The sequence below is a fragment of the Cololabis saira genome, chromosome 19 (genome assembly GCF_033807715.1).
Source record: "Cololabis saira isolate AMF1-May2022 chromosome 19, fColSai1.1, whole genome shotgun sequence".
Lineage (NCBI taxonomy): Eukaryota > Metazoa > Chordata > Actinopteri > Beloniformes > Belonidae > Cololabis > Cololabis saira.
The window spans coordinates 7,823,774-7,830,864 of record NC_084605.1 but is presented as its reverse complement, the minus strand read 5'-3'; the positions used below and the strand labels follow the sequence as shown (position 1 = coordinate 7,830,864).

The 7,091-nt window shown below is 54.4% G+C and overlaps 1 long non-coding RNA gene across 2 annotated transcripts; it reads right to left on the bottom strand.

Moving 5' to 3' along the window:
- Positions 1-5,241: 5,241 nt before the first annotated feature.
- Positions 5,242-6,455, bottom strand: LOC133419565 (uncharacterized). Of its 2 annotated transcripts, none has more exons than XR_009770539.1 (3): positions 6,351-6,455; positions 5,627-5,710; positions 5,242-5,321 (listed from the first exon to the last, which is right to left on the bottom strand). It is a non-coding gene; the product is annotated as an uncharacterized LOC133419565 (long non-coding RNA). The 2 variants fall into 2 exon arrangements; XR_009770540.1 differs by lacking the exon at positions 5,242-5,321 and adding an exon at positions 5,505-5,529.
- Between the last annotated feature and the right edge of the window lie 636 nt (positions 6,456-7,091).

Here is a 7,091-nt window from a genome sequence, read left to right as displayed (position 1 = left end):
TGACTGGCGCAGTCACCCCTGACGGAGACTGCTTGTAGGGTTCTTCGTCAGGCACCGGCAGAACCGGGGGAGCTGTTTGGGGCAACTGCCCTGGAAGCTCTGAACCGCACCGCCCTGGCCGATGAGACCAGGCAGCGGCTGGTGTACCTTCACAGGGGTGCGGCCGCTTCCTGTACACCGGGACCTAAGGGACCTCGACGAATACATGAAGGTCCTGCCCTTCCGGAGGCTTGACCACAGCAGATGCTCTGCGTTGGTCAGGAGGAAGTGGTTTGCAACTGTGGACCTACAGGGCGCTTGTTTCACGTGCCGGTCGCGGCACGTCACCGGTAGTTCTGGGGGTTCGCCTACCGGGGCCACCGTTGTCGGTTCAGGGTGCTCCTGTGCGGGCTCTCCCTGTCACCGAGGATTTTTTCACCAGGTGCGTGATGGCAACCCTTGCCCCTCTTATACCTTTGGGCCTGCTGTCGCTACGCCCCCTGCATTGTGGCTGGACAGCCTCGCCTGGATGCCAAGAGGCACGGGCGCAGGCTGGTCAGGGTTTCGCAGGTGTGTCCATACCCTTGCACCCTGGAAAGGCGGGACATTCCGGCTGAGGGGTGTGCCCTTAGGCGCTGTCCCCTCCCTGCCGGGAGGCTGTCATCAGTAGTCCTCACGGGTCCGCACGCGCCACGTCAACGTGCTGGAGCTCTGGGCTCCGCACTTTACACTCTAACATTTTTTGCAACTCCTGTGGGGGAGGCACGTGCCGGTTCGGTCGGACAGTGTGTCCACTGTCCCTTGATCGGCCACCAGAGGGGGCACCGACTCTGCACAGCTGCTGCAGGTGTCCCGGGGCCTCCTAGCGTGGACAGCTCCTCGCCTGCCCGGCCTTTGGGCGATGTTCCTGCCTGGAGACAGGAACCGGGTGACGGACGTCCTCTCCCGGCGCAAGCCGCCTTTGCAGAGGGTCCTCCAGAGGGCTCACGGGCTCCTCTTGGTGACCCCCCTTCCGACCGGGGAAACAGTTTCCACTGCTGCGGAGGCTCTGCTGCGACACAACATGACGCCCCCCAGAGGGACCGTCTTTCCCAGCCGGGGATTCAGGTTTTGCACCCCGACCCCGTCGTTTCAGCTCTGGGTCTGGCCGCTGCGGCGCCCGACCCATTGTTGTCAAGCTGTCCTGAACACGTCAGGGCTGGCATCTCGGATGCCCATGTGCCTCCCACCCGCCTCTGGTATGAGTGCGAGTGGGGGAGATTCTCTGCCTGGTGTGCAGACGGGGCAGAGGACCCTGTTCTTTGCCCCGTGGCCACGATCCTGGGGTTCCTTTCGGTCCCTCCTGGATGATGGCCGTGCTCAGTCCACTTTAAGGGTGTATGTGGCGGTCATTCCGTCGCAACATGCCCTGGTTGAGAATGCCACCGTGGGGTGCCACCGACTGGTTTCTCTTTCTCAGGGGGGCTCGGAGGAGCCCCCCGAGGAGCCCAAAGGCCCCAGTTTTCGATTCCATTCGATTTTATTTATATAGCGTCTAATACAACAGATGTTGTCTCTAGACGCTTTCCAGTGAACATGAACATGAACGTAAATATAAACCCCCGAGCAGTGTGGGACCTGCCCATGGTGCTAGGTGCCCTCTCTTCTCCACCCTTTGGGCCCTTGGCCCGGGTGGGCCTGAAGTGGCTCTCTATGGAGATAGCTTTTCTCCTCGCTATGACACCGGCGAAGCGAGTCGATGGGTTACATGCCCTGTCAGTCAGCTCAGGGGCTACGTTGTGGCCGAACGTGGCGTTCCTGCCCAAGGTCCTGCCACGCACTCGTACTAATCGGCCTATCCAGCTTGGTCGGTTCGACCCCGAGCCTGCAGAGAGTGGGCCGAGCCCTTTGTGACCCATACGGGCCCTTGCTGCTTATGCTACCGCGCCTGTGTGACGGTCGGAGCAGCTTGTTCTCTGCCATGGTGGCCCCAACAGGGGGCGTGCTGTTTCTGGACAGCGTCGTCCCACTGGGTGGTGGACACCGTCGAGCACGCCCACAGGGCCAGTGGCCGCCCCCTACCACTGGGGGTCAGGTGCCACACGACCAGAAGCGTTGCAGCTTCTTTTTTTTTTTTTTTTTTTTCTTTTTTTTACCTTGTCTGCACACATATTATTGATTGATACCATGACGGTAGAAACCAAAAGTGTATATATGTGCATTATTACTATATTTAATATATACATATATACGCACACATATGCGTACACATACATAAATATACACATACAAACCCAGTGTTTTGTTTTTTTTTTTGTTTTTTTTTGGGGGGGGGGGTGACGACATCCACTGCCAATCCAGGAAGCAGGAACACACGGAGACACACGTCAAGCACTGGAAATCTGCAACAAAAAACCACAAACAAAGCACGAAACCGGCACGGAGCCAACCAAAACACGAACAGCAATCGACCTAAATCTTGAGATCTGATCGCAGTCTGAGCTAAGCTATCGCTACCGCTACCTAAACCCAAAAACTAGAGAGCCAGCATGCAGGTGAACAAGCCAGTGTGTATGTCTATGTGTGTGTGTGTGTGTGTGTGTGTGTGTGTGTGTGTGTGTGTGTGTGTAATAAACCAAACAAAGCTCCACCTGAAGTGTATCTATAGTGGGGGAGGGGGGGGAGCAACCCCGCCACCCGCGAGACCAGAGGCCGACAAGGAAGAGCCCGGAACCCAGGCCACCGGCAACCCCACAGAGGGGAGAAGTAGGAGGGAGGCAACCCACCGCCTGCGAGGCCCCCCCCCCACCCGGCGGCGGCCGAGGGGGCCCGCGGGCGGGGCCCCCACGGCGCGGAAAGAAGCAGCCAGGGATCCCGCGGCAGCGGACCGCGACCCAGGCAATCCCCGGCCATAATCCCCCGCATTCTCACCGACACAGACATACAATCACGCACCGTTTCCCCCTCCCCGGGGGGGTCCAGCACCGCCAGAAGGCACCCCAGGGTGCACGGCGGGCCCCGCCAGGCCCGGGTAACCCGACCCACCTGTCCCAGGCCGGTGAGGGAACGCGGGTGATGTGGGACCCCCTCCCGCCCCTTGTGTTGAGTGCATGTGATTAATGCCATAAAAACAGGGAGGAGGGAGGGCCAAGTATCGATTGACACCGACCCCCCCCCCTCCCGAACTACGTGTCCTTGTCAAGTGTATTTATAAAGTGTTGAATGTGCAGTGTCTATTTTGCTGTTAAAACCGTGAGGCGGGGAGTGCCGGGCCACGCGGGACGGTGCCCCCCACGACCCGGACCCCCCGCCTTTCGCCTATGTGCGTATGAATCGTGTAGGGGGGGCAAGAGGCAGTAAGCCGAAGCCAGGAGGCAGGACCAGCAAAGCCGGCCCTGATAAGACACCCGCATCCCCCCACCGGCCATCCAGTAGACGGGGGCCGGCCCTCCGAGCCGGGCCAGGGCCCCACGGGCGCCCCCGGAGCCGCCGGAGCCCCCAGACGGAGGGGGAAACGGTCCAACATCCTCCCATTCATACTGACAACATAAGACGTAGATACCTGGGAATGGCGCCACCCCGCCGCCGCGCCCGCCCGTGCACCCCCCGGTCAGGGGAGGCCCGATCCCCGGACCCGGCGCCACCCCCCCCCGAGGCCACCCCGGCGGACACCCCAAGGGTCACGGAGTCCCCACATCCGCAGGGGCACTTGGCCCCCGCCCAGCGACGGAGGACCAAGGCAGCAATGCCCCCCCAGCGCAGACAGCCACCCCCCACCCAGGCAGGACCGGGCCCTCCGGGTGGGACCCCCACGTCCACGGCCCAGCCCCCCCCGGGAGGCCCGGAGACGCCCAAGCCACAGCCCCCCGCCCGAGCCCTCCCCAGCCACCCCCCCCACTGCCATGAGGCACCCCCCCCCACAGGCCCCCAAGGCCCCCACCGGCCAGGGACAGGACCCCGCGGCCCCACCCACCGCCCCCCAGGGGCCACCAGAGGCCCGCGCCCCAGACCCCCCAAGCCGACCCCCAACCCCAAGGGCTACGAGATCACCCCCCCCCCCCCGCCCCCACTAGGTAACGAAGCCAATAATCGGGGACCACAGAGAGTGCAATTCAGCCGAGTGTTGTTCAGTGGAGGCAGACAGGCGTTGCAGCTTCTTGGCTGCCCTGAAGGGGGTGCCTCTGGAGGACATCTGCACAGCGGCTTCGTGGACGTCGCCGGACACGTTCTCCAGATTTTACCGGATCAATGTCGCCACTCCCCAACCATTGGGCGTGGTTCTACTCCCGGGTCCTTCTGCCCCTGGTCAGTGAGGTAAGTGACCGGGATCCTACGTGACATTGTTGGTATTCGTCATCCAGTGCTTACAGCACCGCCTGGCGGTCAGTAGGAACGAAATAGAACGAAAGTTACGCCTGTAACTACGGTTCTATGAGTCCCGGATGACCGCCAGGTCTGCCGGTCACTCCGAATCCTCGTGCTCTCGCGAGAAGATTCTAGGAGTCGATCCCATGCTGACGCCGGAAGATATACCCCTTCCGGGGGTCATGCAGGGGTCACGGGTGACGTGACATTGTTGGTATTGTACTCGACATGCGCATGCGCGAGGGGAGATATCCAGTGCTTACAGCACCGCCTGGCGGTCATCCGGGACTCATAGAACCGTAGTTACAGGCGTAACTTTCGTTCTACTGAACATTCAGTAGAATTTCTTTTCCAAAGCATTACAATAATAAATATATTCAAAACGTTCCCATTTTAAATGGAGAACACAAATAAAAAATGGTAATCAGTAAAATCAAGATGTTACATATTTTAGTAACATTTATCATTCCAACACAATAAAAACACAAAAAAGCAACACTACAACCCTGTAACAGCTAAGGACTCAATAGAAATGTAGAACTAGAGAGCAACAAGTAAATAAATTTGACTATTTTTGTCTGGAGTGGGGCATATTGAAAACATATACGCAAACATATTCCTTTAAATAACAGACAGTTTGTGTAGGGAGAGATGGATCAATGGCCAAGGAGGTTCAATCAATAAAACAAGACTTACCCTCCTGAGACAATGGGAATGTCCAGGTTTTAACATCTGAAAACGCAGAAATGCAGAGTTAGAAATTGACCATGGACAAACTGAACAGACTTGGGCTACAAACGAGTAATTTTAATTAGACAATCAGGCGTGCATTAGTACAAAATACTTGATTGCACAGCGCTTTTATAAAATTAAAATTAAACTCACCATATCTGGCGTAGCGAGACTTGGACGGGCGCCTGTTGGAGTGAGACGTGGATGGATTCCTGGCGGAGGGAGACCTGGACAGGCGTCTGGTGGAGCGAGATCTAGACCTGGACCTATAACGACATTACCTTTTCTGAGAGGGATGCATCCATTGTTGGACCAAGTGTCATTGGAGTCACTTAATATTGCATTCAGTGCTCTAAATTAACGCCAAGCGGCCAAATGCTGGTAAAATTCCCTGGTGTTAAAGAGCAACTTACTAGCCACTTTGACCCATTACTGAATGTGTGTTTGGCTAGTAGGATCTACTAGCCATTTTGACTGGTGATGAAAAAAGTTAATTTAGAGCCCTGACCGCAGTGTATTAGGCAAGTTACTCAACTGTATTAAAAAGGCACAAACATGTCATTAAGCATACCTGGAAACACCCCTTTCTGCTTCTGGATGTTCAGTGATGTCTGCATCAAGAGGGGGAGGAACCTTGGCTGGAGGCTCCGGGAAGCTTGACAGGGTTACACTTATTAGTAATACGTAATTATTTACAAATACCCATGCAAAACAGAAACATCATAAAAAATGACAGTAATGCTTAGATGAATTATCTTTTTAACTGTACAGTTCTCTTTTTTTTCTCAAGGTAAGTATTTTCATAAATTTTTCACACATTTAATCAACATGAATTATTTCTAAGCCTTTACCATGAATTATGGTATTTTTTTATCCGTTTACCAGTTGAAATAAAATGAATTTCAACATTCTTTTTAACCATTGCACACGTTATGTATGAAATGAGCTGAAAATAACAAAATGCACCTTTAACACACATTAAAATAATACATTCAAGACTTCAGAGTATCTGCCTTGTTATGAATTAACTTCTTTAGCAGGCTTTAACACACACCTCATAACAGTGCATCTCAGAATAAAACAGAAAATACACACACAGAGCAGCAAAATAAATAGCTAATAGATAATCCGAGCAAAATAATAGCTTTACCTCTTAACACACACAGTGAAAAGTAGCCGTAAGTCACGTTCATGTTTTTTACAAGTTCTCCGCCATTTCATGGACTGATAAACCATGTGGCTACTGCTGTTAGCATTCGCTAGCTAGCGCGAGCTAGCTCGCTCAGGTAACTCACCAGTCTCTGCCGAAAACAACTCACAGGTCTTCAAACACTGCTCCGCTTCCGGTAGGTATAGTTTCCAGAGTTCTTCTGTGCTCCTACGTGAGTTAACAACCGCTATTTGTTTAATAGATTGCAGTGGTGTAAAGTAACGAACTACAAGTACTTCGTTATTTTACTTAAGTAAGATTTTTGAGAATTTGTACTTTTATTGATACTTTCATTTTTCTGTACTTTTACTTTTACTTCGTTACATTTTCAAGGAAATAATCGTACTTTTAATCCGCTACATTTAAAATTGGACACGTCGTTACTCGCTACAAATTAAAGAACAGCACAACGGGGGCTGATTTATGGTTCCGCGTTACACCGGCGCAGAGCTACAGCGTAGGGTACGCGGCGACGCACTGTCTACGCCGTAGCCTACGGCGTAAGGTGTGCGTCGATTTAACGCGGAACCATGAGGCGGACGGGAAGGAAGGGGGGCGCGTGAATATACCGAGAAGGAGCCGCAGCTCCCGGGAGAGTTGCGCCGCAGAGGCGGGCCGGAAGGCCGGAGGAACCGCCGTCGCGTCGAGTACCGAGGAGGACTGAAGCCTGAATTATGGTTCCGCGTTAAATCGACACAAAGCCTCGCCGTAGGGTACGTTGGTGTAACGCGGAACCATAAATCAGCCTTGAGCGGCAGCCGACGCGTGTCCATGCGCATCATTCTTTGATTCCACCCCTTCTAAGGTGGTTTTGGCATTTAAAAGT